Consider the following 25399-nt stretch of genomic DNA (forward strand, 5'->3'; position numbering starts at 1 on the left):
GCATGGCAAAACTAAGAACCTTTCCCTTTTTCGAGGGGACGGTATTCGGTGGTTAGCTTAAATCATAACAATTCCAGGAGAATTTCAGAAAATGCTTTGTATTAAAAGTTCCAGATTTTCTGGTGAGAGCCAAGCTTGAGTGATTTGATGGCTCGGTGGGCTCATGATCATCCCCTTCAGTAATGCAGATAGCAGCCCAGCCCTGCCTTCCATCCCTATCAGCTGCTCATATCTGGGCCCTTTTGTAAATCCTTTCTGGGGCTCACCCAGTGCACCGGATGCCTCTTCTCGATTTCCTGAGCTTGTTGCATGACTGCCCACCCCTGCACCCCCCTTCCAGCCCTGCATATGTTCCATGTGGCTTTTCCTCATGGTTCCTCTCTTGGGCTGAGTCGGACCTGCCATGCACCTCTCTCGTAACCTGGATTAGTGGAAGGAGCTCTGTCCCTCGAGTTAGCACCTGGATTCAGATCCTGTCCCCAGCAGCAGCAGCAGTAATAATTGCTATCATCTATATAGTATTTTAAGGTTTGCAAAGTAGTTTATAAGTGCATCTCATTGGATTCTCATGATTACCCTGGGAAGTAGGTATCATTTTCTGTTCATTTTATAGATGGGGACACTGAGGCACTGAGCATATCTTGCCCAGGGTCACACAGCTAGTAAGCTCCCAAAGCTGAATTTGAACTCAGGGCTTCTTGACTCTGAGTCCAGTGTTCCACACACTGGGACATCTGCCTGCTTCCTTACTTGGGTCGCTTTGTAACCCTCGGCTGGCCCAGTTCTCCCGGACTCTTTATTCCTATGTAGAACGAGTGGGCTGGGTTCCTCCCAGTTCCGATCTGTCATCCCACGGCCCCAAGTCATTTAACCTCTTGGGGTTCCCTCCATGTACAGTTTGGCGGTCCTCTGAGGGCAACTCAGGGACAGCAGGCTGCATTGGCAGTCTGTGATTTGCAGGCCTATAGTATGTCCAGGTGGAGAAAGACAAGAGTTGGGCCCAGGATTGACTAGGAAGGCAAGAGGGGGGGATGGAGGATGAAGGACAGTGGCTTGTGGCCTGTGGCCTGGATTGGGACGTGATGCTGGGCTTTAAGTGACCCCCTCCTGCTTCTCCTTAACAAAATCCACATCCTTTGTGAAGTCTAGAAGGGGTATGGTTGACCTGGGGTTCAGCCTGAGAGCTTTACTGACTTAAGAAATCGCCCAATCATAAGGCAGGCTTACTTCAGACCAGCTCTGGCCAGGGGGAGCAGAGTCAGGGTTAGGGACAGAGGTGGAGGCCGTAGGTGGGTGACCACAGAGCTGTGTTGGAGTGGGCTGGGCTGGAAGAACAGAATGCTGATTGGAAGGTGAGGCTGAGGCCCCGGCATCAGTGGCCCCCCACCTCTCTTTCTAGGGCTGGTGTTGCCTGTAAGTATTAAGGCACAAGGAAAGGGGAGCTTTTAGATAGAAGAGTGGCCCCCAGGCTCTAGGTCACTCCCAGCTGGTCCGTGGCACCCTAGGGGCAGCAGCATCAGGAACATTAAGAATGGGGCAGGGGTGTGGTCAAGGCTATGGTGGCCGTGAGGACTTTTGGCCAAGGTGAAGGGTTTATTTTGGTGCTTGACATTTAACAGTGAGAGAAGTAAGAGATGCTGTTCTCATTGTCCCCCACTCCCTGTTAAAAAAGCCTCTCATTTCCCAAACACCCTGTGAGACAGGCACTAACAGTATCATGAGCTCCATTTTACAGATGGGGAAACTGAGGCGGGGACTGCTTTGCCTCAGTCGGGCCAGCTGGATTTCAGCTCTTCGAGGCTGAGCTCCTGAGTGAGGGGAGGGGGAATGAGGACTTGCTGTGGACCCAGGAAACCCACCCAGGAAGGGCTCCTGATGCCTGAGTCCCTGAGCCCTGAATGGCCCCCAGCTTCACAGGCTTGTGAAGCACTCACTTCAGATGCACAGCCCCCACCACACAGTAAGGACTCATAACGGCTCCTTGACTGACTGTCCAGGCGTCTAGTACCAGGCCCTGGTATGCAGAGGGAAAGGAGGCTGCCCCTGCCTCCAAGGAGGAGGCTTCAGTTGGTACAAAATGTTCCCAGATTAGAATACAAAGAAAACACAAAGTATTTTTTTTGGGGGGGGGAGGGGAAGGAGATCAGCCTAAATCTGAGGGCATTCATTGCCTCCTTAAGTAAGGGAACAATGAAGAAAGGGGGTGGGGGGCAGGAAAGAACTTTTAGTTACAACTAGAAACTTGAAAGAAACATAAGTCTTCCCCTTGATCCACCCCCCCATCCTCTGGAAGGGGGTGGAACTTTGGTCCAAAGTTGGGGTGATTCAGGGTCGGGTGGGGCTGAATGGAGAGAACCTGGGGTGGTAGGTCTCTAGGGACAGAAAGAGGTCCCCACCAACCTGAGTCTGGCCCATCTGGTTAGCTTGTATCCATGTGTATTAGCCAAGGCCTTGAAGGATGAGTAGATGTGGAAGTAATATAAGTTAGGGCCTTAACATTTACTAGTCCTCCACTGTATACTTAGTTCTCTACTGTGATTCGAGCCAGGAGACAATTCTTGAGCCCCTACTGTGGACTTGTGTTACCAGGAACATTGAAGATGTTTACCCCTGGCCTTTAAGGCATTTAGGGTGTTCTGATGGACAGACAGCCTTTGTGACCTTTGGGTCATAGCACCTGCGTTTAGGTCTCAGAGGAGCCTTAAATTAAGTCCAACCTCATCTAATATATGAGGAAAGGAAGCGATCTGACAGCTTAAAACCACTTCAGACTTGCCTGGGTGCTAGGTCTGCTAACTCTCGGGTTTCATGGCTTTACTGGCCAACAGCCTCATGCCTCCCCTCCCCCTTCATCAGCATCCCTGTGAAGCTGGAGCCCCGGGGTGGTGTGCTCAGTCCCTCTTGCCCCTCCCTGGGGAGCTGTCATGGGGGGGGGGAGTCCCCCGTGTCATGGATGCTGCTGTTCCCAGTGCCTGCCAGCCCGGTGGGCTCCGGTTTGGATGGAGACTGTTTAAATACCTTCTAAGCCCGTGAGAGCAGAAGAGCCACGTGATCTTGGGTATCTAGGGCAGCAGAGAAGTAATCTCTGGCAGCAGGTCCTGGAGTGGAGCTAGGATTCTCAGGGGCGCCCTTCTGGCCTTGACCAGCATCAGAGAAGGTGGAGAGAGTGATGTCAGCCAGGTTCATGGGCAACCTGCTACAGGAGAGCGGGTGTGGCTGGCCACCTCTGTGAAGCCTCGCCTTCCTTCTGGGCCCAGGAGGAGGGCCAGTAACTGCAGTGCTGGGCCTGGAGCCAGGAAGACCCAAGTTCAAGTGTGGCCTCCGACACCTCCTAGCTGTGTGACACTGGCCTGCAGCCTGCCTCGGTTTCCTCTTCTGTAAAACGGGGGTCATACTGGCACCTAGCTCTCAGGGTTGTGGGAAGGATCTGTAAAAAGCACTTTGCAGAGTTGAGGCTCTGTGAGGACTAGCTCTTGTCATGGCTCTTGCTCTTTCCTCCCTCTGACCTTGTTCTGATCCTGGCCAGCCTCCGGGGCCTTCCCACTGGTTCTGTGAGTTTGTGGGCTGGGGGTTTGTGAGGAGCACAGAGAGCTTCCTGGCTCTCAGCTCATTGATTTCCTTCCTGGGAAGCTTTCGGTCCAGAGAGAGGAAGCCTTGGTATCCAGGCCTGGAGTCAGGCGCCGGGATCCCAGTGTGTGGGGCTGGGAGGGTCCTCAGGCATCCTCAGTCCAGCTCCCGGATCCAGAAGGAGTCATCTGGTTTGGCAAGGTCATGCAGTAGGAAATTGACTGGGTTGGGGATGTGTCTGGATAAACTGAGGCTGGCTTCCCCTTTGCCCGTTGGCTGGAATTCTGGAGGGGTTATCCCATGGAACCAAAGTGACGACCCCATTTTTATAGACTTTGGGTGGCAATCTAAGCCCTGTTTCATTAATGGTGTAGTTGAGAAGCCATCACTGTTAAGGATGAAAGGACAAGTCACTTACTCTCCTTCTACCTCTGCTTCTTCATGTGGAAAGTGTTGGAGCAGGTGGCCTCTGAGGGGCTGGTGGAACAAGGGAAACATGTGGTGCATAAGGGGTGTGGAGCCAGACACCCAGTGACCCCGCCGTCCTTGGGGAGAACCCACCCAGCACTGGGTAACCGGTGTCTTTCAGCTGTGCCACGCCTCCAATCAGTCAGTCAGTCATCACTGTTGCTTTTAGAAAGGGTGGCCTTGTGGCTCCTTCACCCTCCCTAAATGCTAGGGCCTCCTGGCCACCACTTCCCTACCCAAAGAGTTGTTTCCCTCGATTAGAATGTAACCCTTTTGAGGGCAGGTATTTGTTTCCCTGTTTGGTTTTTATTCTTTCAATCCAATAAGTGTTGATTAAGCCTTGACCTTGGTCCAAGCCCTGGGCTGGGTTCTAATTTTAAAGAGACAAAAGGAAAGATTGTTTTTACCCTCCAGGAGGGTAATTTGAGGTGGATGGCATCCACAGCCTTAAGCATCAGGAAGGGCCACCCAGCAGAGTTGGCACCTGAGCTGAGCCTCAGAGGTGAGGAAGGAGTGGGTTCCATGTCTAGGGCACAGTCTGGGGAGAGGGGGGAGGTGGCATGATGAATTTGGAAAAATGCAAGTAAAGAGCTTTCTATGGAATGGGGCTTTAAATTCCAGACTGAGGAGTTCATATTCTATAGGAGAGGTGCTAGTGAATGATCAAAGGTTCTTGAGGGGGTGAGTAACGCAGTCAGAGCTGGGCTTATGAAGATTATTTTAGTAGCTGTGTGAAGCATGGAGACCTAGGACGGATGAGGCTGGGACACTGATCTGAGAGGTTGTTGCAGTAGTCAGGGAAAAAGTGGGATGGTGGGCGTGGGAGTCAGGTGTGAGGTTGTATGTGAGAAGCTAGACAGGGCTTGGTTACTTCTTGGTTGTGGGACTTGAGGGACAAGCTGCAGTGTTTGGTGTAGACCTTGGCTTCTGACTCCCGTGTGACCTAGGATAAGCCATTTCCTCTCCTCCAGTCTCAGTTTCCTTATCTGTAAGTTGAGGGTCTTGGAACAGCTGGCCTTTGGTGTTCTTTTCAGCTCTAGATTTGAGTTGATAATAAACCTTGGTTATGGGAAGGATAATGGTGCTCTGGACCCCAGGGAGCCGGTTGGATGGTTCTTGGTGGCCGGCTGAAGCTGGTGGGGGGCATGTGTGGACCGGAGCTAATGGGTTGGTATCTGGCTGTCAGAGAAAGTGCCCACATCGATGAAATCATGGCTCTCCAAGTATTTATAGGATTTTTAACTATTTATAGCAGAAGCATTTTACTTTCGGAACAAAAAATAGTAGAAAGCAATACTGCTGGATTGTTAATAATGGAGCAAAGTCCAGAAATAACATTGTCTGAAGACATTTTTCATTTTTCTTTCATCCTGGTCCCTGGGAAAAGGCCGGGAAGATGAAAGAAAGTTGGTGGAATCCAGGGCATTCGGGTGGGGGGGGGCCTCCAAGCCCTGCGGAGTTCTGTTCCCCATTGTCCTTTCCCTCTATCCAACCACTTAGGAGCTGGGATTAGAGGAGTGAGAGCTGGGAAAGACCCTAGACACCTGCTAGTCCAGGTCCTTTCTTTTACAGATGGGGAAACTGAGTCTCACAAGTGGAAAGTCACCCAGATGAGGTCAGAAGATCCTAGCTCTAACCTGGAAGGGGATCCTGGAGGCTATCTGGGATAACCCTCTCCTCTGATAGAGAAAGAGACTGAAGGAGGAGGGACTCACAGGAGGAACTTAATGAAGCCTTCCTGATGAATTGAGGCCAAGGAGGGGAGGTGACTTGACCAGGGTCACACCAGATGCCAGTGACCAAGGAAGGTCTTGAACCCAGAGTCCCCTAATTCCTTTCTCCTGGTCCATGCTGCCCATGGGGCTCAGACCCAAATCATCTAACTGCAAGGCCAGGGTTCTCAGAAATGAATGACTTAACAGGGTGAAGTCAGTCAGTCAACAAGCATTCATTAAGCACCTTCTGTGTACCAGGTACTAGGCTACATGCTGGGGATACAAAGAAAGATAGAAACTGAGCCCCTGCCCTCAAGGACCTTACACTCTAATGAGGGAGAAGATGTGCAAACAGCTGCAAAGAGCCCAGATGCATCTGGCACAGTGAAAACGGCTTTCGGAGGGAGGCGGGGGGCAGGGGAAGAGACGTTTATGTTGTTACTGGGTTAGGGAAGAGAGGCCAGATTGGGGTAGAGGGCCAGGGAGTGGCATGATAAGGGAGAAAGATTTGGAGTTCAGAGATCTGGGTTCAAATCCTGACTTTCCAGGTCATAAGCTGTGTGACCTTGGGCAAGTCCATTAACCCCCTTTTGGGGGGCAGTTTCCTCATTAGTAAGGTGATGGAGTTGGGGGAGCTGGGTGGTGCCATAGTGCACAGGGCTCCAAGCAGGAAGACTTCCTCTTCCCCAATTCAAATCTGGCCACAGACACTGGCTAGCTGGGTGACCCCAGGCAAGTCAGTTCGCCCTGCTTGCCTCAGTTTCCCCATTGTAAAATGAGCTGGAGAAGAAAGTGTCTTTGCCAAGAAAACACCAGATGGGGCCATGAAGAGTCAACACAAATGAAGTGATTGAACAATGAACCCAGTGATAATAACAGCAACTAATTATATGTCACAAGTCAGGTAAGATAGAGAAATAGCCGAGTGGGAGTGGGGCCGGTGCCCTTCTGGCTCTTCAGGGCTGAGCGGTGAGGCAGGATCCGAACTCAGGCCCTTCGCGTCCCACGGTGGCGTCTTTCCCGCTCCTCAGTCTCTGCGGCCAGGATCTGGCTGCAGTCTCCTGGGGGGGCTTCTCTCCAGGGTCCCCAACCAGCCTGTGAACCTGGGGGCAGCGACCACTGGCCTTTCCTTTGCTTATCTCCTCGGTGCCCTCACCGCAGTGAGAAGTGCTGCCAGTGGGAAGTGCTCAAGGCATGAAAGATATAAGGGGAAGAGTGACCCTGGGAAAGTCCCTTAACCACTGCCTGCCTCAGTTTCCTTAGCTGTCAAAGGGGAATAACAGCAGCATCCAGCTCTCGGGATTGCTGTGGCAATCCGGCAAGGTTATACTTGCACAGCACTTAGCATAGTGCCTGGTACACAGTAGGGGCTAAATATGTGCTTGTTCCCTCCTCCTCTCCTCCCCCCCTTGGAGACACTGAGGGGCCCCTCCTCTAGAGTGGGGAGGATGTCTGGCAGACTCCAAGGCGTTCAGGAGAGGTGCTGCTTGCCAGGCTTCAGCAGGCCACCGATGGCCGCTTGTTGTTCTGTGACCCACGCTCCATCAGGGACTCGCTGGCTCCCCTTCTAAAGAAGCCCCCACTGTCGGCTTTCTAGGGACCGCTATCAGGGCTGCGCAGTAGGGCAGCCCCTTCTTTCCAAACAGGCCTTGCTTCTCCTCTCCCTGCTCTGGCCATGTCCAAATCCTACTTTGGTTCTGCTCTCCCAGGCTCAGGTTTCAGCTCTAACCTGTTCCTAATACCCTGCTCTGGCCTTTGGCCAAACATTCAGGGGCCGGACTGGCTAATGAAGGCTGTCTGGGGACTTGGGGAGGTGAGGGGGTGGGGGATTCACTTGGCCCCAGGCCCCAGGCCCCAACCCCAGGTTCCAGGCCTCAGCCCAGCTAGCTTCCTCCTCTGGGCCTCATGCTCTGTTGACTTAGTGGATGGGGACACGCAGAGAGTGGCTGGGGTCCTTAGACACCAGCCAGCCCATTTTGCAGATGTGAAACTAGCCTGTGTGGGCTTGATGGGGGTAGACATTTAGAGGCCTTAGGCCTGAAGGACCTGGAGAGATGGTCTTGCAGGAGCTCACCTTCAGATCTCACCTCCTTGGCTGGGCACTTAAAGGTCACCATGAGCTGGCTCTTTGGGATCCACCCATAGCAGCCGGCTTGCTGTCCTCCCCTGGGCCCTCTTTCTCCCCCCTCCCTGCCTTTGCCCTGGCTGTTCCCAGGCCTGGCTTGCCCTCTCTCCCTCCTTTCCTCCTCCCCCTCTCTAGTTACACCTTCTGTATTTCTCTTATACCTTCTGATCTGTGTATGTCCTCTCCCCCTTTAGAATGGAAAGCCCTTAAGGGCAGGGAGGGTTTTTGCTTTTTCTTTGTCTCTCCTTTGCTCAGTGTGCCTGACCCAGAGAAATGCTTAACACAAACTTATTGATTAATTGAGAGCTGGGTTTGAATCCCAGGTGACATTTATTTAACTGTGAGACCTTGGTCAAGTCAAATGACCTGGGGCTTCTCTGAACCTCAGTTTCCTCCTCTGTAAAGTAGAGTAATACTTCCAACATCTATCTGAAAGGGTTGATGTGACGGAATCTCCTTGTAAACCTTACATCCCTTTAGAAACCAGCCATTCTTGGTGGCAGAGTGAATAGAGCACCGTCCCTAGAGTCAGGAGGACCTGGGTTTGGATCCAGTCTCAGACACTTAACACAAAAAATAGCCATGTGATATTGGGCGAGTCACAACCCCAGTTGCCCTCCAAAAAGAAACAAAAAAACAACACAAAAAGAAACGAGTCATTCTTCTTATTGTTGTCATGTTGTTAGGGGGAGCCTGAAGCTGAGTCTTCAGGACTGTTTTCCGGTCGTGGTGTGCAAATATGACTATTGATTCAGGGGGACCTGCCGGATGAGAAGGTACAGGTGCTGGTGTAGCAGCAAGCACCCCAAGCACATCCTCAGGTTTTGCTGCCCATACAGGTTCTTGGATCTGCTTTGTTAAAGGAAAGCAACTCAAAATGGGTTAACAAGCTTCCTTTAATCAGTCAGATGTATATCGTTTACCTTGTTCAGGGGAAAAAGGTCAGCACCCCAAACTTCAAAATATACAGACAGAATTATCAAGACATTAACAGATCAAGTAGACAGCTTTCCAAACTGTCCAACCATTACATCCATACCCAGTCAACATCTGGGTTTCCACATCTGGGTTTTTCAAAGCCAGGGGACTCTCAACAACGGCTTCCCAGAATTCAGATCAAATCACAGAACACTTCTCTAAGTGAGTCCCAAAACAGAGCTACACATCAGGGCTTATATAGCCTTCTCCTGGCTCAGAGAATGTAACAACCTTATTGACCCACTGGCCAATCAAAAAGTATCTACTGAAAAACAAGCCTCCCACCCCAGGCTCCAGGTGCATGTTAGCCTAGGGGCAGGGAAGATCTTAAAATCTGCATTTCCATTACATTCGCCCCCAAGATCTTTCATGCCCATAGCACAGACAATTTACTTTTGAATTAGCACTGAACATTTCTTAGGTCACATTTTCAAGATACAGAACTGAAGTTACCAAAGAGGCCACTGGCCCTTAAAAAAACACAAAGTAAGTACATTGTATTATCACTTCAATTCAAAACAAGAGTTCAAATAAAGTTCTCTGGGGGGGAGGGGTAACCTTCCCCTCACACAGCTCCAGCCCCTGCCTCCAAGCACAGAGAGGAGGCTGGGCAACAAAACCAACAAGGTGGGGTCCCTGGGGATCCAAGGCACTTCATTCCACCCACCATAGTCACAAGTCCATCCTCCCCCTGGGTCCCAAACTGTGGGATGCAGCCAGGAAACACACTCAGTGCCCCTTTGCTGCTCAGTTCTTATCTTTTCCTGTGGCTGAATTCTGAACTCCTGGGCTCCTTCTCCTCCCGCAGGCGGCAGCCGCTCCTGGCTTCTGCCCAGGTCCCGATGCAGGCAGCTCACCATTCCTGCTCTCAGCTCAGTGAAGTCTGCATGCAGGCCATTCTTCTCTCCTGGTCCATGGCTCCACAGAGTCACAGCTACCACAACTGGGAAACAAACGATTATCCCAGTCCCCATACTTTCCTTTTACTATGCAGATCCTGTTCTTGATGCCATTTTGTAGCAGCAAGCACCCCAAGCAAGTCCTCAGGGTTTGCTGCCCATACAGGTTCTTGGATCTGCTTTGTTAAAGAAAAGCAACTCAAAATGGGTTAACAAGCTTACTTTAATCAGTCAGATGTATATCGTTTGCCTTGTTCAGGGGAAAAAGGTCAGCACCCCAAACTTCAAAATATACAGACAGAATTATCAAGACATTAACAGATCAAGTAGACAGCTTTCCAAACTGTCCAACCATTACATCCATACCCAGTCAACATCTGGGTTTCCACATCTGGGTTTTTCAAAGCCGGGGGACTCTCAACAACGGCTTCCCAGAATTCAGATCAAATCACAGAACACTTCTCAAAGTGAGTCCCAAAACAAAGCTACACATCAGGGCTTATATAGCCTTCTCCTGGCTCAGAGAATGTAACAACCTTATTGACTCACTGGCCAATCAAAAAGTATCTACTGAAAAACAAGCCTCCCTCCCCAGGCTTCAGGTGCACGTTAAGCCTAGGGGCAGGGAAGATCTTTAAATCTGCATTTCCATTACAGCTGGCAGCCAGATGTGTAAGGGGGGGGGTGCTGTGGGTGCCCCTGTCCAGCTCGACTGTCCTGGGTCTCAAGACTGTTCATGTCTGAGATCCCAGACCTCATCTTTGGCCTGTAGTTGTGGGGCGCTTCCTGGTGAGTAAACTTGAACCAGCCTTCCAACTCCTGAATGGGCAGTGTCTGATATGGGGGTGGGGGATGGAGATAGGCTCCTGGGGAAGGGGAGGAGGAGGGTATTGGGGGAGGGGGTGGAAATGGGCTGCGGGGGGAGAAGAGGAGGGGGGGGGGGGGAGAGGAGGTAGAGATGGGCTCCTGGGGGAGTGGGGGTCCTGGTCCTGCCACCATCCCAGGTCGGTTGCAGTCTTGGCCCAAGGCAGACTAGAAGGCTATTTATTGATGTTTTTGGGGAATGGTGGCAGCTCAGCCCTCTGTATAACAAAGAAAAAAACATTGAGCAAAGATAGCTGGTCTAAGACCTCCTCTGTTAAAGGCAGTGTCCCAGAAGCCCCTGGTCCCTGCCAAGCAGAGGGGTAGCTGCTTCTCATGCCCTTTGGGGCTGGATGCTGTGGTTCCTAGGGTGTGGGAAGGCCTGCCTGCCATCTCTGTTCCATAACTTGGGCAGGCATTTCACTCTCCACAAAATGCTGCTGTCAGTATTTTGGGGATAAACGGGGCCTTTCGTTTGGTCATTGACCTGCTTGGCACGCTTCCTTCTTTACAAAATGTTTCTGCTTTCGAGTTAGCTATTTCAGGCATTCTTCACTGGGAAACAGTGGCGGCGACTTAGCCAAAGTCCCCTGGTGTCTGAAATGGGCCTCAAACCCAACTCTCTTCCCATGCCAGATTCTTTATTTAGCTAGCCATCATAGTCATTTATTATGCCAGGCATACTTCCCTTGGCACAGATAAGCATAGCTAGGCAGCACAAATATATACCTTGACCAGGTCTGAAAATGTTTGCCCCATTCTGCCCCATTGAGCACCACCTCCCTATGCGTCTCCCATCACCAGTCCTCTGAAATCAGACTTGGTTGCTCCATCGATCAGCTCCAGGTTGTGTTGGAAGGAGATTTTAAAAAATATTTTAAAAAAATTATTAATTTTTAGTTTTCAACGTTCGCTTCTATAAGATTTTGAGTTCTAAATGTTCTCCCCCTCTTTCTCCTCCCCTCTCCCCAAGATGTCTTGCAGGCTGATACAGGCTGTATATGTTGGAAGGGAATTTTTGAGGAAAGGGAAGAGAGTCCCATGGAAGATTGAGGCCACATTGGGGGTTGGAGAGCCAAGGTCTTTGGTGGCTGAGGGGGAAGGAGGGCAGGCAGGAGCCAGAGGTCAGGATGCAGAAGGAGGTGAGCAGGCTTGCTTGAAGCAGAGTAAATGACATTGTCAGTAATGGTGGGAGAAGGAGGCGAGGCAGGAGCAATGTTGGCCACGGATGGGGGGGTATTAGACCAGGGAAGGAGAGGGGCCTGAATTCCACGCAAGACAAAAACGAGTCATTGTAAATAATTTGGGGCTCATGGTATTATGAACTGGATTGCAGAAGTGATTTTAAGGTCATTGATTTCTTTGGCCATGGGTCCGCCCTACACTCATGGAGCTTGCCGTTCCTTTGGGCTTTAAGTAGACAGTTCAGATGGCCCTGGATTCAGTGACTCCTTCCAAGGGTATAGTTCCTCAGTGCTGGTCCTTCCTTTGGGCCTGACCAGCAGCCTGACCCCCTCCCCCCAAGACCACCAGGCTCTGCCATCTAGCCCTTCCAGACATGCTCCATGCTCCTTCCAGACCACCAAGCCTTGACATGCGCCCTGCTGCTGCGTCTGAAGGACCCCTGGTCCATGCCACCTTCCCTGCCACAGTCCCCCGAGGACTGCCAGGTTTTTATGGTTGCTCTGAAACTAAAGCCTCCTGTGTGTGTCGTCTCCCCCAGTTAGAATGTGAACTCCCTGAGAGCAGAGACTGTCACTTATGGATCTGTATCTCCAGGGCTCAGAAGGGTTCACTTAGGGCACAGAGTAAGCTTGTAAATGCTTTTTATCGGTACTGTCTGTCTGCTCATCCCAGGCCTGTCTTGCTCATGTCCTTCTATGCCTTCTGCCCAGGGGCTCCCCCCAAGTCACTGAGCCTGCCTTGGGTGGTCCTGCTGTGGCCGGGCCCCCTGGGGGGTTCCCTGGAGTCCACACTCCTTCCTTGCTCCTTCTGTTCCATCCTTCTCTCCCCCTCCCCTTTGGCCATTGTCTCCTGCAGTCCTTGCTTGCTGATATATAATGGCCCATTTGTGTTCACAGTGCATCACCGCAGCTAAATTAGTGCAGGATGTGGTACCCAGCAGGTGCTTAATAAATGCATGCCAAGTGAATGGGGCACCTCTCCAATGGAGGGAGGCTTTGGGGGATGGCCTGGATTTAGGATTCTCCAGAGCTGGGTTCAATGCCCCATGGGGGAGGTATCTGAGGGTGGCCACAAGGCTTGTTTGCTCAACCGTTTGCTTTTGATGGTAATTACTGAGTCTTCTGTCTTTCAAAGACTTAAAACCGACAAGGTTGGAGCTTATTTCCCATGACCTAGAACGAGGAGACCTGAGAGGGGAAGAGTGGGAGAACCTGGCCTTAGGGTCTGAGCCTGGAAAAGAGGCCTGGGGACTGGACGGGCTTGTCTGGGGCCTTAAACCTGAGCCAGACCCACTGAGTCTTGGGTGACCTGCTGTGAATCTCATGCCACCTGTGTGCGCTTTGTGGCCTCAAACCCCCGTCTCCCAAGCAGTGGCCTGTGTGTGTTCACTTGAACTGTCTGTGTAGGTGAAAGGGGATGCCTTAGGTCTGGGATTCTTAACCTGGAGCATCACAGAGATTTCACAGGGTAGGAGAGATTGGATGAGAAAAAATACATCTTTATTTTCACCAAAATTGGGTTCTTTTGTCATTCAAAGCATTTGATTTTATGTATTTCAGAATCTGTTTGCCTCAGTTTCCTCATCTGTAAAACAGGAGCAGTGACATCACCTCTCTCCCAGGGTGGTCGTGAGGACCGAAGGCCATTGTAATTATAACCGGCCATAGTACGGTGCCTGGCACGTAGTGGGCAACATGTAAGTATTGATTCCCTTCTCCTTCCTTGTGTCTCAGGGTACCTGGCTTCCTTTGTCTTCTTATGTATTTATTTAATGAGTTTAACCATATGGTTTTGAGAAGACTTTGCCAGACTGAGGCCCAAGGGGACCCGGACACACCAGAGGGTTTGGAGAAGCCAAAGGATCTTGGGTCTGTGACCCCCAGGGCAGGAAGGTGGTAGCTATGGCCTCTAGCCCTAAGGAGGGCACCTGCCTCTCAGAGGAGACAGTGCTGAGTAGTGAGACCGACCCCTTAGGAGGGCTGACGTAGAAGCTGTTCTAAGCCAAGCAGACTAACGAGGGCCTCTGAGGACCCTGCCAGCGCTGAGCAGACTGCCCGCACATAGTAGGTGCTTAACTAATGCTCATGGACTTGACTAGTTCTGAGATTGCAGAAAGCCACACCACATGAGAAAATCCTGAACCTCTGGGTGAGTGGTTTGTCTGGTCCTTTAGGTGTGGTTCAACTGAGTTTTAGAAGGAGGGTAGCTAGGATAGCAGGGCAGCCAGGTCTTCATGTCCGAATGGTCTGGCCTCAGGGAGCCTGGGTACCTGGGAACCTTCCTCTGTGTGCCAGGTTAGACCAAGTACACCAGTGCATTGGGCGTTTATGGTCTTGGCCTTTGGTCAGTCACTGCTGAATCCTAGAAAGCACTTTTAGGTCCCTTCTGTCTTTTCCCTTGTACCTGTTTCAAAGTGGACCTTGGCAAAAGTAGTTGTGGGACCCTCTTTGGCAGTTGGTGGTTAGGCCACCTGCCTTGGTAATCAGTGATTATGGGACCCACCTTTGTAATCCGTGGTTTTGGAACCTTCCCTGGCAGTCAGTGATTGGGGGACCCTCCTTGGCGATCAGTCCTTGGGGACCCTCCTTGGAGATGAGTCCTTGGGGACCTTCCCTGGCAGTCAGTGATTGTGGCCCTTAGGGTCGGGGTCCTTGCTGTGGAAGTGTGCCCTTTGGTAGCTGGTGAGAGCTTTTACCTTGTTCTCTACAGGATCGTAAGAGCAGTTTTCTTAACTGTGAAATATTAGGAGGTTGGACAGGATGGGCTGGAGGTCTCTCTGGGCTCTCACATTCTGTTATTCTATGACATTTAAAATCACTGGAACGAGTAACTTCATCTTGAGATAAGGAAAGCAGAACTCCAGCTCAAATAAAAACCAGTTTTGCTGCCCTTTCCTGCATTCCTGAGCTGTTTCCGACTCGCTTAATGAGCTCGCTGTTTTTTGTCAGGGTTGGCTTTTCAGAGAGTCAAAGGCCTTCCCTTGTCTTTGGTATTGGGAGCTTGGCTAAACAGATCCTCGACTTTGCAGAAAGGCCATTTCAAGGCTTTGTTTTGCTCTCTCCCCACCAGGGGTTGGGGTCTCTTCCCTTCCAGACTGTGGAGCTGGGGAAGGGGCTTCTCTTGGGGCCCAAGAGTCTGCCTTGTCCGTGGGCCATCTTCCCTCCCTGTTGTGTGCATTCATGGGGGGTTCCTGATGCTTTATGAGCAGAGGCAGGAGTAGGGTGGGTTTGCTTGCCTCTTACAGACTAAGTCCATGGAGGGGAATTGTTTTGCTTCCTCAGGGGGAGGATGACTGTCAGGTTGTCTGCTCTCATCCCATAATTTGGGGGCCTGCTGCTTATCTCTGAGAATTAGCTCAGTGTGAGGAAAGACAGGATTTCTGACAGCCGCCCCTTGTCTGATTTCTGGCTGGGAGGACCCGAGGATTCACTCTGGTAGCCCCGGGGTCTGCAGTTGCATATTATTGATAGTAATGCATTTATATGGCATTGTAAGGTTTGAAAAGTACATTCTATATTTCTCATTTGATCCTCAGGACAAACCTTGGGGCAGCTAGGTGGCTGTGTGGCCCACAGTCAGCAAGACTCATCTTCCTGAGTTGAAATCTAGCCTCAGACTTACTGTGTGACCCTGGCAAGTCACTTAGCCTGTTTGCCTCAGTTTCCTTATCTGTAAAAATAAACTGGAGAAGGAAATGGCAAAGCCCTCTGGTATCTCTGCCAGTGAAACCCCCAAATGGGGTCAGAGCAAGGGGGCCTGGCCTGAGAGGAAAGAGCCCCAAGTCCACCTGGGAGGAAGGTGTTATCCCACACTGTCTTCCCCATTAGAGGCTCGCTTCTTGAAGGCAGGGGGCATGGTGGGCTTTTTCTTGGTAGCCCCAGTGGTTAGGACAGTGCCTATGAGACTTTGTATGCTTGTTCATCAGCAGACTCTGCTTCCGCTGTGTGGGGGTTGGTGTTGGCTATTGGGTGATTTTTATTTGAAAAAAATTTTGTTATTATGTACTTACCAAGTGATGTTTTATTTGTTTATTTTTGGCCTCGGTGACTGTAGAAGACCATCGAGGGTGGCGGTATGGTTCACAGGAAAGAGTACCATCTATGGAGTTGTAGGACCTGGCTTTGGATCCTGACTCTACCTGAGTCTGTCTGACTTTGAGGGGGCTCACTTTAACTTTGCCGAGAGCATTAGACTAGATGACTTTATAGGAGAGGAGGGCTGGCATCTCCTTACCCTCTTTGACAAAATTGTTGAAGTCTTGTTAATACTTTTTGACATAGGATATCCAGTCCTAAAACCAAAACTAGACCGAACTAATTGAGATGAGCCTTTGATGGGATTAAGGGCCCTTAATCTTCGGTCCCCAGATAGCCCCGCTTCCTACCTCCCCAGCCTATGGATAGGCTTCACGGGGGCCATGAACTTGGATGGGAAAAAGAAAGATGACATCTTTATTTTCATTCACGTGGAACTGAAAATGTCCCATTTCCTTCAGTTATTGAGAAGCTTTATTCGGAGGAGCTGGCCAGACTGCCAGAGGGGCCTTGGGTGCCTGTCGCTGGGATAGGTGCCCTGTCCCAAGGCCACTCTGGAGGCTCTTGGGCATGGCCCTCCGTGGGGAAGGGGCCCCTGGCCTGAGTTGTTTTTGCTGCCCAGCCTCTAGGGAGGCCTGGTCTGTGATCTTGTGATGTCTAGGGTTCAAGCTTCCCAAGGGCAGGCCTGTCCCATTTATCCTGGTTACCCTAGCTCCATACGCAATGCCTTGAGCCTGTGGGACCTGGCCAGTGATTGCTGAATCAGTGAATCAGCCAGCATTTATTAACACCTTTAGGGTTAGCCAGGCCTTGTTTTCATGGAGTGATGGGGGGAGAGTTTGTATGTATGTGTACATACATAATGATAATGATATGGTGTAGAGTGCAGTGACTGAGCATTGGGCCTGGAGTCAGGAAAACCTCGGGCACGTGTTAGCTGTGTGACCTTGGGTAGGTCATTTCATTGCTGTCTGCTTCCCTTTCCTCATTAATGAAATTGGGATAACAATAATGCCTGCCCCCCAGGGCTGTTGTGAGGATCTGGTACATAGTAGGTGCTTAATAAATGCTTAGTCCCTTCCCCTTGTACGTAAAAATAAATATGAGAAAAGTGGCCGCCAAGGGAGGGGTCTAGGAAGACTTCATGGAGAAGATGGTGCTGGGGCTGAACTGAATTCTGGTCTTGCTTCAGTGAGACTATACATGGCGGAGATTATGGTAAAAATAGAGATTCTGTGAGATCACAGTTAGGAGAGTCCCGGGTTCAAGTCCAGCCTCTGCTGCTTCCTCTAGTGATTTCCCGGAATGTGGGCTCTTCTTCTGTAAATGAGGTGCTGTATTCTCAGGCCCCTCCCGGCTCTGGGCTCCCCTTGAGAGGGAGCCGCAGCCCCTCGGGGTCTGATCTGGGTGACTTCCAAAGCCAGACCTTCGCCGGGGTGGGGGGCGTCCTCCTGCTGAAGGATGGGCAGTGCCCCTGCTTCCTCTGGCTCTGAGGCTTTCCCGGCTCTGGCCCGGGCTTGTTTCTGCTCCTTGGCCAGAAGGTGACTCTCCTCGTGAATCGCAGGTTTACTTCCCAAGTCTTTCTGTAGAAGATGCTCCTGACAAAGAATGGGACTTGTTCTGGGGGCCCTTCCTTCCTTGCTCTGGCCCTTCTGAGCAGGGAGGCAGGAACTGCTGCCCCTTCAGACGTGGCCACAAACGCCTTTCCCTGGTGGACACAATGGCCTAATGAGCCGTTGCCTGTGAAGACATTCCGTGTCTTCAGGTGGACATTTCTACTTGAAATGAAACTGATTTCATTGGTCTGCGGAATTCCTGGTGAGGAAACTCTCTCCTTCAGGAGAGATAGTTGCCTTCTCTGTAACTTAAAGCCTGAGGGCCTTTCATCATCACTGAGAAGTAAGTGACTTGTCCAGGGACACTCAGCTAGAATGGGTCAGAGGTGGAGGGGATTTCTATATCATATTTATAGATAAGGGGACCCAAACCCAGGTTGTTCTGTCTGCATGGCCAATTCAGGCTCTTACTATGTGATCTTGCCTTGCTGGCACTTTTAATAATAACAACAATTGATAATTATTAATGTAACAGTATTTATATAATTAACATAAATTATATAATACTATATTTTCTGTGTGTGTGTATATATATATGTATATATATATATAGTATGATAGTATTTATATCAATGGCAGCTAGCTCTGTGACCCTGGATAAGTCACTTAACCTCTGTTTGCCTCAGTCTCTCCATCTGTAAAATTGTGGCAATGATGATACCCCCCTCCCAAGGCTATTGTGAGGATCCAGAAAATCCTTGTAAAGTGCTTGGCACGAGGCCTGACACAGAGCACCATAAAATGCTAGCTAATAATAAGTTAATTAACATATTAATGCTTTTGTGTGTTGTCCAAGTGCACAGCCTCTTTGCAGATAATCCAAATATTGCTGTCCCCTTTTTTATAGATGGTGACCTGAACAGGGTCATGCTGCTAATAACATCATAGGCAAGAGTTGAATCCAGGATGTTCTGATCACGAACGCTTTCTAGGCATTATTTTCTCTGAGCCTCCTAGGAATCTTGTGATGGAGATACAATAGTTGTTTTATTATCCCCATTTTACAGGTGAGGAAACTGAGGGTCAGAGAGGGGTAGGGACTTGCTTGTTGTGATATAGTTAATAAATATCAGGGGTGGGATTTGAACTCAAGCCTTCCTGTCAGATCCTGCCCTCTGCCAAGACCCTGTGCCTCCAAGAGGAGCCTTCAGGAGAATGACTTATTGGCAAAGTCTGATTACAATGTAGCTAACTGGGACAGAAGACCTAATTAAAATGCAAATCAGTTGCAAATAAACAGGTTGATTAAAGCTGCAGATCTCTGGGACTTGGAATCTCTCCACATGGAGGCTGTGGTCGCTGGCCTGGGCCTTTGGTTGGGGAATGGAGTTTGAATGCCAGGCATTTTCTTTCTGGCTCCAGGGAGATCAGGAGGGTGGAGGCAGACCCGGGATGGTGGCTGGCATGAGTTGTCTGGGATTTTGGCAGAAATGATCTAAGCACCGAAGTAAGACCTTGCCTCCATGTTGCAGTGAGGAATCTTGTCTGTTGGCTTTCTGAAGACCCTTTGCTATGTCCTAACCTTGTAGCAGCAAGGAGGGGCTTAGAGGTCACAGCCTTGGGTGGAAAAGTCATCCAGATCAGTCTCTGCCCTCATCAACCCTTCCTTCCCGCAGCAAACAAAACTGTTTTGCCAAAGCTCAGCTCTGACGATGTCACTTTCCTGCTGGACAGCCTTCAGTGGTCGCCGTCTCCTTGCCAGGTATGGAGATGATGAATGCGTCCCATGACAGTTCGCTGCTTTGGGAGGGATTTTATCTCATTTATCCCATTTCTTCTTTCACAAACGTGTATGTTTATGAACATTGAAGTTTTCCTCCTGAAACTTGGCTCTCCATCCCAGCAGTCTTGTCAGAATGCGATGAATGATTGATTCCTTTGTAGAGTTATGGGCCTTTCTCCTAAACTGAGGTAGGAAAGTCTAGGAGCAGGTGGGGGATGTTGCCTTGATGCCAAGAAAACCTTCAACACTAGTGTTGTCCCACAGTGGGATGGTGTAGCAGCAAGCACCCCAAGCGTCCTCAGGGTTTGCAGCTACCACAGGTTCTTGGATCTGCTTTGTTAAAGGAAAGCAACTCAAAATGGGTTAACAAGCTTACTTTAATCAGTCAGACATATATCGTTTACCTTGTTCAGGAGAAAAGGTCAGCACCCTGAACCTCAAAGTATACAGGCATAATTATCAAGACAGAAACATCAAGTAGACAGATTTCCAAACTGTCCAACCATTACATCCATACCCAGTCAACATCTGGGTTTCCACATTCTGGGTTTTTCAAAGCCGGGGGACTCTCAACAACGGCTTCCCAGAATTCAGATCAAATCACAGAACACTTCTCAAAGTGAGTCCCAAAACAAAGCTACACATCAGGGCTTATATAGCCTTCTCCTGGCTCAGAGAATGTAACAACCTTATTGACTCACTAGCCAATCAAGAAGTATCTACTGAAAAACAAGCCTCCCACCCCAGGCTTCAGGTGCACATTAGCCTAGGGGCAGGGAAGATCTTTAAAATTTACATTCGCATTACAGATGGGCTGCCTCGGGAGGTGGTGGCTTCCCCTCCTTGGCTTGCTGAGCCCTTCTGGTGTGTGCGAGTGGCCATTCTTGTTCAGGTATGGGTAGGTCCAGATGCTGCTGGGGTCTCTTCCACCTCCACCCTTTTGAGATTGACTCATCAGTGACCTTCAGATACATTTGTCCCTTTCAAGGAATTATTTTGTACTGAAAACAGTTATTTAAAACTTAAATGGATGGGTTATGCTACAAGGAAAGAATTGCAAACACCAAAATCCACTGGAGAGAGGAGAGACAGAGACAGAGACAGACAGTGAGGGGAGAGAGAGACAGTGAGGGGGGAGACACACACAGAGGAAGGGGAGGAGAAGGAGACAGACAGAGGGACAGAAGGAGAAGGAGACAAACAGAGGGACAGAAGGAGGAGGAGACAGACAGACAGAGGGAGGGAAGGAGGAGGAGACAGACCAACAGACAGACGGAAGGGAGGGAGCGGGAGCGTGCCCAGCCTTAGTCTCTGCATGCAGGGCCTCTCCTCCACTCCCATCAGATTACTTTCATGAAGGCCTGTGGTGGGTGACACTAGAAATGTCAGTTCCTGGGGTGTCTTAGGCCACAAGAATTGGGCCTGCATTGTCAGGAAGCTGTTTCTTAAATCTCTCCTCATGTCACCTTGGCCTTGTGGCTCTGTGTGTCTGTGTGTGTGTGTGTGTGTGGGGGGGCATCCCCAGGAGAATGTGTGTGTGTGTGTGTGTGTGTGTGTGTTATTTTGAGTTTTGTCTTTGTATTCCTTCCCCCTCCCCCCCCATTTTTTTGTCAAGGCAGTTGGTGCTAAGTGACTTACCCGGGGTCACACAGCTAGTAAGTGTCAAGTGTCTCAGGCTGAATTTGAACTCAGGTCCTCCTGACTCCAGGGCCAGTACTCTAAACACTGCGCCAACTAACTGTCCCCCTGTCTTTCTATTCCTTAACACAGTTCCTGAAGCCAGTGGATAGGGAGGCCCAGAGGATGGAGCTGTGGGCCTGGAGTCTGGAAGGCCTATGTTCAAATCCAGCCTCAGATACTCGCTAACTGGGTGATCCTGGGAAAGTCACATCCCTTTTTGCCTCAGTTCCCTCAGCTGTAGTGTGGGGATAGTCACAGCTTCTAGCTGGCAGGGTTGTTGAGAGGGTCAAATGAGAAGATCATTATAGAGTGCTCGGCACAGTGTCCAGCACAGAGGGTGCTGAGTAAGTGCTTCCCCCTCCTCCTTCCCCTCAAGTCACCCTGGTTCACAAGAGAAGGGCTTTCCAGACCTGGTGGGTGGGGGAGGAGCCAAGGCCAAGAAGCCGGTTTGGGGACAACAGGCTGGGAAGGGAAGTCAGAGGAAATGAATCTGGAAAGGTGGGTGGCAGTCACATTGTGAAGGAGATGGGTGTCCTTGGCCCTCAAGGTCATAGGGAGCCCGTAGAGTCCTTTGGGCAGAGGAGGGACCTGGTAGACCTGCTGTGCTTCAGGACCATCACTTTGGTGGCTGTGAAGAGGATGGGCTGGAGGTGGAGGCTAGACCGTGGTCTAGGCCAGAGGTGATGAGGGTCTCAGCGCCTCTCTTCCAAAAGCACAGGTCCTCCCACAGCCCTGGGGACAGGTCTGTGCTCACTCTCCAGAGCTCCAGCCTGGCTGCTTCCTGCGCTGATTCCCAGCTTGACGTTTTCTAAGTTGACGTGTACGTGAAATACAAGACGGCGTAGCGAGGGGAGCGGTGCATCTTCCTTCAAATGCCAGGTGGCTACTTAGGGCTGCTGGCATTTGGGAGCTGACATTTACTCGTGACTTAATTGGATTTCCGCCTTCATTGGCCAGATTACTTGGCAACATTTCAAGGAGATTGTAAATATGTAGAAGTGCCGTTGCTAGCAAGGGCAGAGATGTAAATGTGTGGCGTGTGGGCAAGATTTTCTGAAGCCACCAACCAACATGCAAAGTAAATGGGCCAGGCCTTCTCCTCTGGGGCTGAGCCCGCCTCTTCCCCTCCTGTGGATGGGTTTGTACTTGGGGCTTTGGTTAAGTCACAGATCAAGGCTTGGCAGGGGAGACAGCAAAAGGAGCCCCACCCTCCCCTTACTCCTCCTTGAGAAGGCAAGCAGTTCAATATAGACATGTACAGTCATGTAAAACGTATTTCCAAAATATGAAGAAATTGAATAGAGGCAAATGTCATGAGATGGGGAGGCAGGACCAGACAACAAATCATTCCTGTAAAATTGATTCTGGTTTAGTGGGCCTGCAAGTGCTAAGTATAACAGCTACAAAGGCCGCTGGGGTCTTGGGTTGTGTGGAGGGCGTGGTGTCCAGATGTGATGTGCCCTGCCCACATCACAGCTGGAATTATAGTGTGTGAAAGGTTGGATGCCACCTTTTAAGAAGGATGAGGACTGGAGCGGCTGAGTGCAGAGTCAGCCAGCCAGTATGGTGACTGGCCAGGTGAATATCCTGTATGAGTTCTGGGCATTAGCCTGCAGAGGAGAAGGGAGACCTTGGTGGTGGTTTAAAAGTGATTGTCCTGCAGGAGAAGGATTGGGCTTGTTCTTCTTGGTCTCAGGGGGCAGTGGGTTCTTGAGAGTCAGGCTTAGACTGATAGACCTATTCCACTGAAGTTTGGGCTGCCTTGAAGAGGAGTGAGCTCCTTGTCCCTGGAGGTATTCAAGCTAAAGGTGGGTGGTCCCCTGTTAGGGAGATGGGAGAAGTGATTCCTGCTCAGTTCTGCCTTAGACTAGATAATAATAGCTGATGGCAGATGGCCTTTGAGATGCCTTCCTCTTCTGAGACTGTAATTCTGTGAGGCTGAGTTAACCCCAGGCAAGGGAGACCAATTTTTTATTTAACATTGCATGGAAACCTTTAAGCCTTTATTAGAGAATTTCTACAAATACCAACATTTGGGCCATAATTGGTATAACTCATAATGGATGAAAATGAAAAATTTACCATGCCCTTAATAAATAATAGTAGCATTTAAAAATCATAAGGCCTTAGTTAATAAATGTTTGAATAGATGTATGAAATTCATTTCAGTAGCATAATTTACCATGAGAGAGGTGGATAGAGGGCTGGCTGTAGAGTCAAGTTGTTCTGGGTTCAAGCCCTGTCACGTGACCATCGGAAAGCTCTGGGGAGCTGTTGATCTGCCTTGGTGGATGGCATTTCCACAGTGGAAGTTCTGAACCCTGGTGAGAACACAGATCCCGGCCAAGGCCATTTAAAATTTCACTTGGTCAGGTTATAGGTGTATGAAAATGACACAAAACAGCCTATTTCCTCAAAGATGACCTGAACAGCTTAAAGGCAAGTGTGTATAGTATTTTGTTGGGCAAAGGCGTTTCTTCACTCTCTGACTTCCCAGTGCCCTGGAGCTCACCTTCCCACTGGGTTCACTTCAACAAGCTCTCCCACTGAGTCCGTCTGACTTGTCCTAGGCTCTAGGCTCTAGGCTGTCGCTGTGGGGCAGGTACTGCCCGCATGAGCTCCTGGTGTTCTCTCTCACTGGGGAGTATCCCGGAGGTCAGGAGTGACAGCCACTCATCATTCCAAGGGATGAGGCTTCCGGGAGCCTGGGTCACTTCTGGCCCTCTCCTGGAGGTTCTGGAGACACGGGAGGCCCAGGCACACTGGACAGCAGGGCTAGATCTGCCCTTTTATCTGAGAACTGTTATTTCACTGCAGTCTTTTGGAAGGGGCTGTGCCTGGGTCAGTCCTGGGTCACTGGGGAGGCCAGGGGAGGCCTGCTATGATCTGAGTCCTGGAGTGGGTGAGGTCAGGGGTCAAAGTCCCATTGTCTCTGTTTTCTGCTGGATTCCACCTTGTGTTTGTGAGTTTTTCTCCCACGTTGGCAAAATGTAGAGATCAAATCTGACTGTGTACTCCACAACTGAAGAAGGTTCAGTGCCTCCCTGTGCTGCTCATTGAAATTTAACCTGGCTCCAGCTTTCTTATCCCAGATTTCATTCTTCATCCTTCATGCCCTCTATGTTCCAGCCAAACCGAACTCATGGTGGTCATTCCCTGGACTTGGCGTTTTGTCGATCACCTCTTTGCTTTTGCCCAGGCTGTGCCCTCTGCCTGGTGTGTGCTGCCTTCTGAGCTCAGCTTGTGGATTGCCTCGGGTGCAGCGTGACTTTCCTTCATCAAAATAGTCACGTGTCTGCTTCTCTGTTTTCAAGTTCTCTTCTCTAGTAGGACCCAAGACTGGCATCGTTCTTTGTTTTCATCTTTGCATTGCCAACAAGTCGCCAAGCAGTAAGTGGCTGCTTGTGCCAGGCCCCGGGCCCTAGGATAGAAGGAAAGGCAACAGTCGCTTCTCTCAAGGAGCTCACAGCCCAATGGTTGGCACATAACGCTCCATCACCTGCATACAGTTGGCACTTAATAAATGCTTGTTTCATTAGCCTTTAATTCACTGTATATAATGAATAATTTCTTAACCGAAGTAGAATTAGCCCTAATGATAACAAATACTGTTTCGTGCCCCCAAACCTTCCTGCTCACCCATCTGGATGGTTCTCAGTTTTGCTTCCAGAGTGTAGACAGCTCGGTCTCTCCCTTCCTGGGCCATGCTCCCCAGGAGCTACTTGTGGAATGTTGGTAGCCAGTAGTTTTCCATCAAGAGAAAGAAAGGAACCTCCCTCGAGTGTGAGTAAAGATTTCTGAGAGAGGACCTTGCATGGGATTGCCTGTTACTTGGTGTCTTTTTCAGATACAACATTTGAAATTCCTTGTTTGATAGAAGTCTGAATATGCACATCCATGGGGCTGCTCTCCCTACAATGGACGTGACTAATGTGCAACGTCCATGCTTAGGGAACAGCGTAAAGCATTTTGTGTTGGTGGTTTTGTACTCAGGGCTTGGTGGGGTGGGGGGGTGTGCGTACCCCTCCTTGGGCAGCCCCCTCCCTGTCACATTTCTACACCTTTGTTTTCTGTGTGGATTGTGGCCATGGGCCTTTCTTGCTGTTTCATGCTTCAGGATGTCCAAGGATGGGTGATACCATCAGTAGGGGTGCCTCCTCCCTAGATAGCCTAACTCTTCAGTGGAGTTCATAGTCTTTCTGTGAAAGTTTCTGAGATGGAAAAATTCATTAGTCTATAGCCCAACTGGGAGATGAACTTTCTTCTTTCTAAAATAAGTTTTATTGATGTATTTTTTGCTTTTATAATGTAATCATATTTAGATGTTTTCCCCCATGACTATCATATCTGGAACTGAGCTTTTCCCTTGTAACAGAGAAAAACAGTTAAGCGAAGATAAGGGAAACAGCAGTCTCATATGATGATGTATGTACCATTCTGTTCCTGTAGTCTCTCACCTTCCTGAAGAGAGGAAGGAGACATGGATTTCATTATCTGTTCTCTTGAACCAAAATGTATTATTATTTAATCAAATAATTATTTTATTAT

At 50.0% G+C, this 25399-nt stretch overlaps 1 protein-coding gene across 5 annotated transcripts in view; it reads left to right on the forward strand.

Annotated features, from left to right (window-relative positions):
* Positions 1 to 25399, forward strand: part of SGMS1 (sphingomyelin synthase 1) — a 240172-nt gene that overhangs the window by 12990 nt on the left and 201783 nt on the right. For 2 of the 5 annotated variants that reach the window (XM_069101800.1, XM_069101804.1), the window contains exon 2: positions 13358 to 13494. The exons of the other annotated variants lie outside the window; for them this stretch is intronic. The gene's annotated coding sequence lies outside the window, so the exon portion shown is untranslated. The remainder of the gene's footprint in view (positions 1 to 13357; positions 13495 to 25399) is intronic. 5 annotated transcript variants of the gene reach the window in all.

Source organism: Petaurus breviceps, unplaced genomic scaffold (assembly GCF_028583685.1).
Source record: "Petaurus breviceps papuanus isolate PSGF00001 unplaced genomic scaffold, PetGlider_PUasm1.0 490, whole genome shotgun sequence".
Classification (NCBI taxonomy): Eukaryota; Metazoa; Chordata; class Mammalia; order Diprotodontia; family Petauridae; genus Petaurus; species Petaurus breviceps.